We start from the raw sequence: 10,013 nt of genomic DNA, 5'->3' as shown, positions 1-10,013 counted from the left end.
GGAGGGAGAAGTGGCTGCAGAGAGAAAGGGACTGTTTGCAGATGTTCGTGTGCCAGAGACAAACTTCCTATTGCATAAGCTTGCTTCTGCCAGGCCAGGCCTTGAGGACAAGGCCCTCTTTAATCACATTTAACCTGAGATGACCTTGGTTTGGGGAGACATAGTAATTTATCAATATATATTTGGAGCAGAGGGTTAATTTTAATTTAGCTTTTCTGCATTTAATTTTTATTTTCTATCTGCATTGTAAGGAAAGCCCTTGCAATAATAAACAGCTTTTGGTACAAAAATCAAGCTTGGAAAAACATATTCTAGCTATAGACTTGGAAGGGTTTTTCTTTTTTTCTCTTGTTTCCGTAATATTTTTGATGTAGTGGCTGTTTCATCTATATTTTGCACTTGCATCCTGTAAAGATTTTTCTGTTGACTCATTTGAGGAGTAAAAACTCCCCAATTTTTTTTCAAGAATATAATCCCAAAAGGGTAATTACTTGTTCCCTGTGGTGATAGAAACATTTTCTAGTCTCATCAGCAGAGACTGCAGAGCACAGCCAATGAACAGTGAGTAACTGTTAATAAGTATAAAGCCATAAATAAGCAAAACTAACGTGTGATTCATCATAAATAGATGATGCAATGGTGGACATGTTACCAAGAAGAAACAAGTTAATTACTAACGTAATATATTTTAAAATGATAAGAAAACCATTCATTGGGACAGAACTCTTTCCCGGCTCAGATTAAATGAAGATTTAGGGGCAGTTAAGCGTATCTATGTGCACTAGAGAGTAGACAGACTCTTCTTGCCAACTGCTTCATACTGATAAGGACACTGAGGTTACCGAGGAATTCACTGAGACTGTCTATGCAAGGGCCCAAAGTCATCAGTTTTGAGACAATTCCTTACTAATCTGTTTTCAGTATCATGCAGGAATAATCATAATTTTATAATATCAATATGGTATACCTTATAGCTTTTGCAACCCAGTAAGCATCCCCCAATTCCCCTAGTTCCTCAGCAGGTACCGTTAATGTAAAGCTTCTGTTTACCTAGCCTTCTAAGGTTAATCTAATAGATAATGGATTATGTATTGACTTACTCCTTTAAGGTACCAACCTATTTTCCCATCAAGAAAATAGGAGACTGATGTACCAAAAAGCATACTGCAGACCAGAGGACTGACTCAACATTTTAGCATGGTATAGGATGAAATACGGCATAAGAAAGGGCAGGCAAGGAGAAAACATATGAGTGGGAAATATGTCTTGTCTGGAAACACAAATATAAAGCATTCCCTTCCATATACTCTGATCAAAGATGGCAGAATGAATTTACTTGGAAGTAACATCCAACCCATAAAAAAACCTACTCTCTGCCCTCCACAGCATCATAGACAGAATGTTTATTTTAATAAATGTATACTTAAAAGTGTTAAAGAAAAAATTGGGCCTGGCGCGGTGGCTCACGCCTATAATCCCAGCACTTTGGGAGGCCGAGGCGGGTGGATCACTAGGTCAACAGATCGAGACCATCCTGGTCAACATGGTGAAACCCCATCTCTACTAAGAATACAAAATTTAGCTGGGCATGGTGGTGCAGCCTGTAGTCCCAGCTACGAGGGAGGCTGAGGCAGGAGAATTGCTTGAACCCAGGAGGCGGAGGTTGCGGTGAGCCGAGATCGTGCCATTGCACTCCAGCCTGGGTAACAAGAGCGAAACTCCGTCTCAAAAAAAAAAAAAATAAAATAAAATAAAATATATATATATATATATATATATATATATATACATTGATGCTTGTTAAAGCATGATAAAGAAGACTTTATTCAGGAACACTGCAATACAAGTAAGAACCATGGCAAGGGGATTATGTAGTGGTGGAGAGATTGGGCTCAACTCCAAATACAACACAGGCAAGTGGGAATTTATAGCCAAGAAGCAGGGTGGGGGTCAGTGGACAGAAAATTATCAAGAGGAAACATCAAGGGTAAGGGGGATTCTGGTGAAATTGACCTAACAGGATTCTTGCTGAAGACCGGCCAGGGCGATCAGACATCTCCTATGGGATGGTGGAGTTTGAGGAAACTGATTAAGCTATCAAGGGTGATAGGATATGCAGGGTGGGGAGTTCTTGCTAATGACTTAGCAGGGCTCTTACCAAAACTGGATTTTACAAGGAAGGGCATAGATGGGCCTAGGAGAAGGTTCAGGAGCCTGACTAAAGTTTGGTCAAGCAAAGCATCTTTGTCAAAAGATACCCCCAAGTTCCAAAGTGAGAAGTTTAAAATGGGATTTAAAATATGTCTCTAGGGGCTGGGCGAGGTGGCTCATGCCTATAATCCCAGCGCTTTGGGAGGCCAAGGTGGGTGGATCACAAGGTCAGGAGTTCAAGAACAGCCTGGTCAAGATGGTGAAACCCTGTCTCTACTAAAAATACAAAAATTAGTTGGGCATGGTGGCAGGCACCTGTAATCCCAGCTACTCGGGAGGCTGAGGCAGGGAATTGCTTGAACCCGGGAGGTGGAGATTGCAGTGAGCCGAGATTGCGCCACTGCACTCCAGCCTGGGCGACACACCGAGACTCCACCTCAAAGAATAAAATAAAATAAATAAAATATGTCTCTATGTACACATGGAGAAATAAGAAACTTGTTAAATTTATATATTTTCTTGCAGAGAAGTTTGTGATATATTAAGTAAAAATAGTGAGCTGTGAATTCATGTCTATAATTCTATTTCACAGAAACAAACTGAAAAATCAATGTGTGTGTGTGTTTGTGAGAGATGAGTAAATTATATAGGCTAGATTATATTTTATAATTTGTGAAATGACACATGTTGGTTTTTTAACATGTTAGTTAGCCTTAGACGGCAGAGATAGAATGTAGACATAAAATAGTTTTTTGGCTTTTTTAAAGAGACAGGGTCTGGCTGTGTTCTCCAAGCTAACTGGAACCTCTAGGCTCAAATAATCCTCCTACTTCAGGCTTCTGAATAGCTGGGACCACAGGCATGTGCCACAGCGCCAGGAAAAATTGTTTTTTAAAAATATAACTTTGTATAATCTCAGTTGTTACAACTAGCCTGTATAGTTTTTACCATTTGAAAATCCTCAAATTAAGGAAAGTCTGAAAAAAAATTACACAACTAAATTTTACATAGTTTCTAGATTCAATAGTAAATTTCATACTGATTCAGGATTCATTCAAAAATTTTCTAAATTTCATATAACTATAAAATATTAAATATTCATTTAAAAATACTGAACAGGCTTCCGGGTCACAGCCATGGCGGTGGCAAATTCAAGCCCTGTTAACCCCGTGGTGTTCTTTGATGTCAGCATTGGCGGTCAGGAAGTTGGCCGCATGAAGATCGAGCTCTTTGCAGACGTTGTGCCTAAGACGGCCGAGAACTTTAGGCAGTTCTGCACCGGAGAATTCAGAAAAGATGGGGTTCCAATAGCATACAAAGGAAGCACCTTCCACAGGGTCATAAAGGATTTCATGATTCAGGGTGGAGATTTTGTTAATGGAGATGGTACTGGAGTCGCCAGTATTTACCGAGGGCCATTTGCAGATGAAAATTTTAAACTTAGACACTCAGCTCCAGGCCTGCTTTCTATGGCAAACAGTGGTCCCAGTACAAATGGCTGTCAGTTCTTTATCGCCTGCTCTAAGTGCAACTGGTTGGATGGGAAGCATGTGGTGTTTGGAAAAATCATCGATGGACTTCTGGTGATGAGAAAGATTGAGAATGTTCCCACAGGCCCCAACAATAAGCCCAAGCTACCTGTGGTGATCTCACAGTGTGGGGAGATGTAGTCCAGACCAACACTGATTCAGGCCTTCCCTTGCTCTTGGTGGTGTTCTTGAGTAAGATAATCTGGACTGGCTCTCGTGTTTGCTTCCCTGCCTGCTGCTGCCCCATTTGATCAAGAGACCCTGGAAGTATCAGAGATTCAGAATCCAATATTGTCTTCAAGTGTTCATCTGTAAATAAAGTTTTTTTAATATGTTAAAAAAAAAAATACTGAACAACACAGAAAACTATACAAACATAAAGAAAATAGCACCAATAATTCCAACTCTTAGAGATAAACATTATGAACATTAATATTTTGGTATAATTATTTTTAGCCTTTTTTTCCTATGTGTGCTATGTGTTTGTTTATATATTTAAAACAAAAATTTTTAAAAATGCCATACCCCACTGTTTTTGAAACCCAACAAAAGTTTTCCGAAAAATCAAAATACTATACACTATAAAGGCAAGGATTATATTTGACGAAATGAAACAGTGATTTAAACACAAAAGCCGGCAGTTCAGGGATGGTGTGGTGATTCCTTGATGTCAAGGCTGGCTATGCAATTGTGGGGCCCAGTGCAAAATGAAAATGTGGAGCCCCCTGTTCAAAAATTAGAAAAATGTTTCATTAAGAGTACTAAAATATAGGCTGGGTGCAGTGGCTCATGCCTGTAATCCCAGCACTTTGGGAGGCCAAGGCAGATGGATCACCTGAGGTCATGAGTTCAAGACCAGCCTGACCAACATGGTGAAAGCCTGTCTCTACAAAAATACAAAAATCAGCCGGGCATGATGGCAGGTGACTGTAATCTCAGCTACTTGGAAGGCTGAGGTGGGAGAATCGCTTGATCCCAGGAGGTGGAGGTTGCAGTGAGCTGAGATTGCGCCATTGCACTCCAGCCTGGGTAACGGAGTGAGACTCCATCTCAAACAAACAAACAAAAAGAGTACAGAAATATAAAAATTTCTCTTTTCTACTGAGACATCTCTCTGGACTTGCCATGGTGTTTTAAAAAATCTCTTATTTAATGTTGTTCTAAGTAACAGCAACAACAAAAACTTACATTGACAGCATGAATTTTACCCTTCATCTTTATATTAAGCAATGCTAGTTTTAAATGCAAGTGTAACAGCATTTAATGTGTCTACATGAGATTACTGAAACCACAGAATTCATATTTCATAGCATATGTGTGCATTTATACTTTGTTCTTAACCAGAATAACGAAAATGTTGTATAAAATGAAATCAACCGTTTTTATTTCACTTCTTGATACAAGCACCTTATACCAACATTCTACCTTTGGCTTACTGATGACTAAGGAAGGACTGAAATGAAAAGGAACTATAGGCTGTCTATCTTTCCTCTTCCTTCTATGTCATTATTTTCAGGGTAAGTTGTTGACTACTACAGGGAAGTAGCAGAAGTTAGAAATGACACAACAGGATTCCTTGATTGTTTATGTTCCTAGACATGCCACTGCCTTCTTTCTGCATAGCAAGTTCCAGTTCAGATGGAAAGTGTGGCCTCTTGGGACCATCAGTACCCTAATTAATTAGTCACAGATCTAACACATTTTCCTTGTACACTGTGAGTCTCATTGAACTCCCGCTCATTGTGGGGCCTCCGGAATTCAGAACTTATGGGGCTACACGCAGATAGGGCAACAAGAAACAGTAGACGTGCTGATTGTGTGTGACACCTCTTCTCACACTCATGCTTCCTTGTTCTACTAGACTTTACTTAGAAAGCACATGATACAATGCATCGCTGGATACATAGTCACCCACCAAGAAATAAGGCTGTTACTAAGAAATGAAGGTGAAACCTCAGGCTGGGTGCAGTGGCTCATGCCTGCAATCACAGCACTTTGGGAGGCCAAGGCAGGCGGGTCACTTGAGCTCAGGTGTTTGAGAACAGCCTGGGCAATGTGGCAAAACCCTGTCTCTACAAGAAACTAGAAGAAACAAAAAATTAGCCAGACGTGAAGGTCCATGCCTGTAGTCCCAGCTACTTTGGAGACTGAGGAGGGAGGATCACTTGAGCTCAAGAGGCAGAAGTTACAGTGAGACTGCACTGCAGCCTGGGCAATAGAGGAAGACCCAGTCTCAAAAAAAAATACAAAACAAAACCAAAAAACACAACATTAAAGATGACAGTTATTAAGAATGTCAAGATAGCAATAATAGAGCATGGAACCACTTGTGAGGCCCTTCTGAGCACAGGTCCTTGTATGACTGCAGACTCCAAATCTTCCAGGATTTGGTCTTTTTTTATCTTTTTCCTCTTTCATATGGGGGTCTCCAACCTCAAGGTCACTTTATGGTCCAAGCTGACTGTTGAAGTTCAACATCAGCAAAAGGGATACAAAGGTGTCTTCCCTTTGGGCTGAATCAGCTCCCTGGAGGGAGCCTTTGCAGAAGCCCAGCTCTGCTTCCATGTCATTAGCCAGAACTTAGTCATGGAACTACACTTAATTCAAAGAACAGCTAGAAAATGTAGTCTTGCTGGGTAGACGCATGGCCACCCAGCAAGAAATAAGGCTATTGCTAAGAAATAAAGGTGAATGGAGATGGGTAGGCAACTAACAGTCCCTGCCATACCAACCGAAAGAAATTATTTAAGCAAACCTCAATTTTTATTTACATAGGTTGTATCTGATTTCTCACCATTATCAACATTATTTGCAAACTTTTCAATTGTGTCTTGCTCTAAATTTTTAAAAACAACATATCCCTAAATAACAAGTACACTTCTTTGGAAGAGTTTTCTGTTTATTGAATCAAACTAAATAATATGTATTTAATTAAGCTTGTAACAGTAATAGTTGAGTTCTTTTTAAAAAGGAGGGCAATTGAACATTTATGTTGATATTTAGTCCTGTAATAAACACCGTGTGGGTCAAGGAATAGATGGCCAAAGATAAAGACATGTGAAATTATTATTTCTTTCTTCCTTTTCTTTTCTTTCTTCTTTCTTTCTTTCCTTCTTTCTTTCTTTCTTTCTTTCTTTCTTTCTTTCTTTCTTTCTTTCTTTCTTTCTTTTCTTTCTCTCTCTCTCTCTCTCTCTCTTTCTTTCTTTCTCTTTCATCTTCCTCTGTAGCCTAGCTTCTTTTGTCTTCCACTGTTTCCTGGGTTCAAGTGATTCTCATGCCTCAGCCTCCTGAGTAGCTGGGACTACAGGCACATGCCACCACATCCAGCTAATTTTTTTGTATTTTTAGTAGAGATGGGGTTTTGCCATATTGTCCAGGCTGGTCTCGAACTCCTGACCTCAAGCCATCTGCCTGCCTTGGCCTCCCAAAGTGCTGAGATTTCAGGCATAAGCCACCATGCCTGGCCTAAATTACGATTTTCTGTTCCTGTGCAGTGTTGCTAATTAATGTGTGACTACATTACATAAAGCAAAAGTGATGTAAGCACCTTCCAAAGGTTGCTGATTTTTTCTAAAGATTATTAATGTCTACCTAAATCAATCTACTGCCAATATCTGGATGCACTGAACCATCTTGCATTAATGTTATCTACTTGAAGCATGCCAGATTACAAAATTTAAATGAAAACTAGCTGTTGTCCATTTCTGCATTAGCATTTTGCATAGTATATAATCAAGCTGTTCTTTAATTGGTGAAAACTAGTTCTCTGTTTGGTGCTAGTAACTCAAAGCTGAAATAACTTCAATATTCTTAGCTCATTTTTATGTTTCTCACTTCTTTGCCAAGCTTATCAAATTATTTCCATATGAAATGAAAAAAAGACTTTACTGGCCTCCACAACATTTTTATTTCAAGTAAATAACTGTGAAAGAATTTACTAATTCCAACCAGTTTTTTAACCTGTTTTTAAATTACAAGAACTTATAGTTTATTAAACAGAACAATTTCCACATATTTAGATTCAAATGTGAGATTTTTCTGAATGAATTTGGGCACAATTAGATTTCAAAAATGGAACTGCTAAAATCTGGGTATTATGAGCAAACTATTTATTATTTATAGAGTCTAGTTCTACATATTCTGACATTTTGTTTTTCACGTATAAATATCTGGGTACATGCACCATCTGAGTGTATAAAATTAAACTACCTGAACACCTTTAAAAAATTAGAGTAAAACGTAAAAATGTCTATAAAAAGAAATTCATTAGAGATTTCAAAATATCCGTAAGTGCTAAATAAGATTTCCAGAAATCAGTGATTATGCTGAAACGTGTCACAAGGGGAACTGTTAACAAGTGTTATTTTGCCAATGGTAGGAAGATTGCCAACCTTTAATTGGCTTTAAAGTTGGTGTTCTATCAATGGTGTATTGTAAAAGGTAATAATGCCCACATTTATTACTTAACCCTGAAACGGGAACTCTAGATTTGACTAAAGGTGGCACTATGCACCAGTCCTTCTAATTAAAAATATTCAAATGCCCACATTTTAAATTTGATTAAGATGCACATTATCATGTTTTTTATTAACAACAGCAAAGCAAAAGATGTTTGTCTGCACTTTACAACACGCAATGACCAGTCAACCTTCCCTTTTGCTTTGCTATTCATTAACTGTTTTGTTCTGAGGAAAATGCTCAAAATAGCTCTTGGGAGGCTGCTAGGAAGGTATAATTCTACTGAATGAAACCCAAATATGGCACGTCATCTTTCTTTGTATTCTGTAAAGGTTGGGTGAGGCTCCTCATTAATAAATGCAAATGAGGGATTTTCATATCTTCTAGAGTAAACAATGCTCTATTCATTAGTCTCTGGACTTCTAACCATGAATTACCATCCAATGACCCAGAACCTACAGCAGCACAAGAGAGCTCTTGAATAACAATTATGAACAAATAAATATGAGGTAAAACTAGTCAAACCATTAAGAGGGAATATTCCAACAGAAAGATCACTTTTAATATGTGTGAGGCTTCAGAGATTAGGAAAAAGATCCACTGAAGATTTTTGAGGGAAATCAGCTGAATGTTGAATACCAGCATTCATCTGATTAACCTCAAAGTTTTGTCATGCTGACTTGAATAGCTTTGTGGATTAAGGATAGTTTACAGTTTTCCTGACTCTGGCATATTTACATATGCATCAGACTGCCATTCTATACCAGCCATTTGTCTTTTAACCCTCTCCTCGTCCTTCCACCCCATGTGACATTCACATCCTTCTTATTTTAGCTTATTGGCCTTAAGAAACATGACCCCTGTGGCAAACCTCATTGGCTGCCTTCCCAAGGTCTCCTTCCTAGCTGGCAGGCCACCTATATTCTATAACATAGAGAAAACACCCAGTACTCCCATTCCTAGCCTCCCTGTTACCCCAGTTCATGTTTATGATGTGGATTTTAAAAAGTCTTTGTTAATACAATGTCTTGTGGAATGTAAAATATGAAAAGATGAAAATCAGACACCAAGACCTAAAAGTAATTATAATTTTAGAAGAGAAACAAAGTTGACTTTAATATTTTGTTCATGCAACTCATTGTCATATAATCATAAAATATGAGATAGAAATTTAAATATCTAAACCTGGGGTTTTGAGATCATCTCAGGAACATTGGCAAACGCTAAAGGAACCTTTTGCATTTATTATCAGCTAGAAAAAATTGTCAAAAATCTACTATCTCCTGTAAGCATCACAATTATTAATTAGTCAGAAGAATAAAATATGGAAAGGATATTAAATACTTTTGGGACTCAGCAAATCTCTATGCTAGGATTATCACTGAATTAATGGGAGCTCAAATATAAAATATTGACTAAGTCACCTCATCTTGTGGTCTGTCCCTTCATACCCTATTCTATAATGTGGAAATAACATTATTGACAGTTCCTGAATGTTCCCTGTGAGCTTGGAAAATTTTCCATCATGGCCAGGTGTGGTGGCTCACACCTGTAATCCCAGCACTTTGGGAGGCCAAGGCAGGTGGATCACTTGAAGTCAGGAGACCAGCCTGACCAATATGGTGAAATCCTGTCTCTACTAAAAATACAAAAATTAGCCAGGTGTTGTAGTGAGCACCTGTAATCCCAACTACTCAAGAGGCAGAGGCAGGAGAATTGCTTGAACCCGGTATTCAAACAGGTTCAATCGCACCACTGCAGTCCAGCCTGAGCAGAAAGGGAGACTCCATCTCAAAAAAAAAAAAAAAAAGAAAGAAAGAAAAGAAAAAAAGAAAATTTCATGCATACTGGAGGTTAACCCCAAGCAATTTACAA

The 10,013-nt window shown here is 38.5% G+C and overlaps 1 pseudogene; it reads left to right on the top strand.

The window, feature by feature from the left end:
• The first annotated feature begins 3,276 nt into the window (after positions 1–3,276).
• Positions 3,277–3,963, top strand: LOC100408914 (peptidyl-prolyl cis-trans isomerase H pseudogene; annotated as a pseudogene).
• The last annotated feature ends 6,050 nt before the right edge of the window (positions 3,964–10,013 follow it).

The sequence above is a fragment of the Callithrix jacchus genome, chromosome 11, assembly GCF_049354715.1.
Source record: "Callithrix jacchus isolate 240 chromosome 11, calJac240_pri, whole genome shotgun sequence".
Taxonomy (NCBI): domain Eukaryota; kingdom Metazoa; phylum Chordata; class Mammalia; order Primates; family Cebidae; genus Callithrix; species Callithrix jacchus.
Note: the sequence above shows the minus strand (reverse complement) of the source record. Positions and strands in the feature narration are given on the sequence as shown.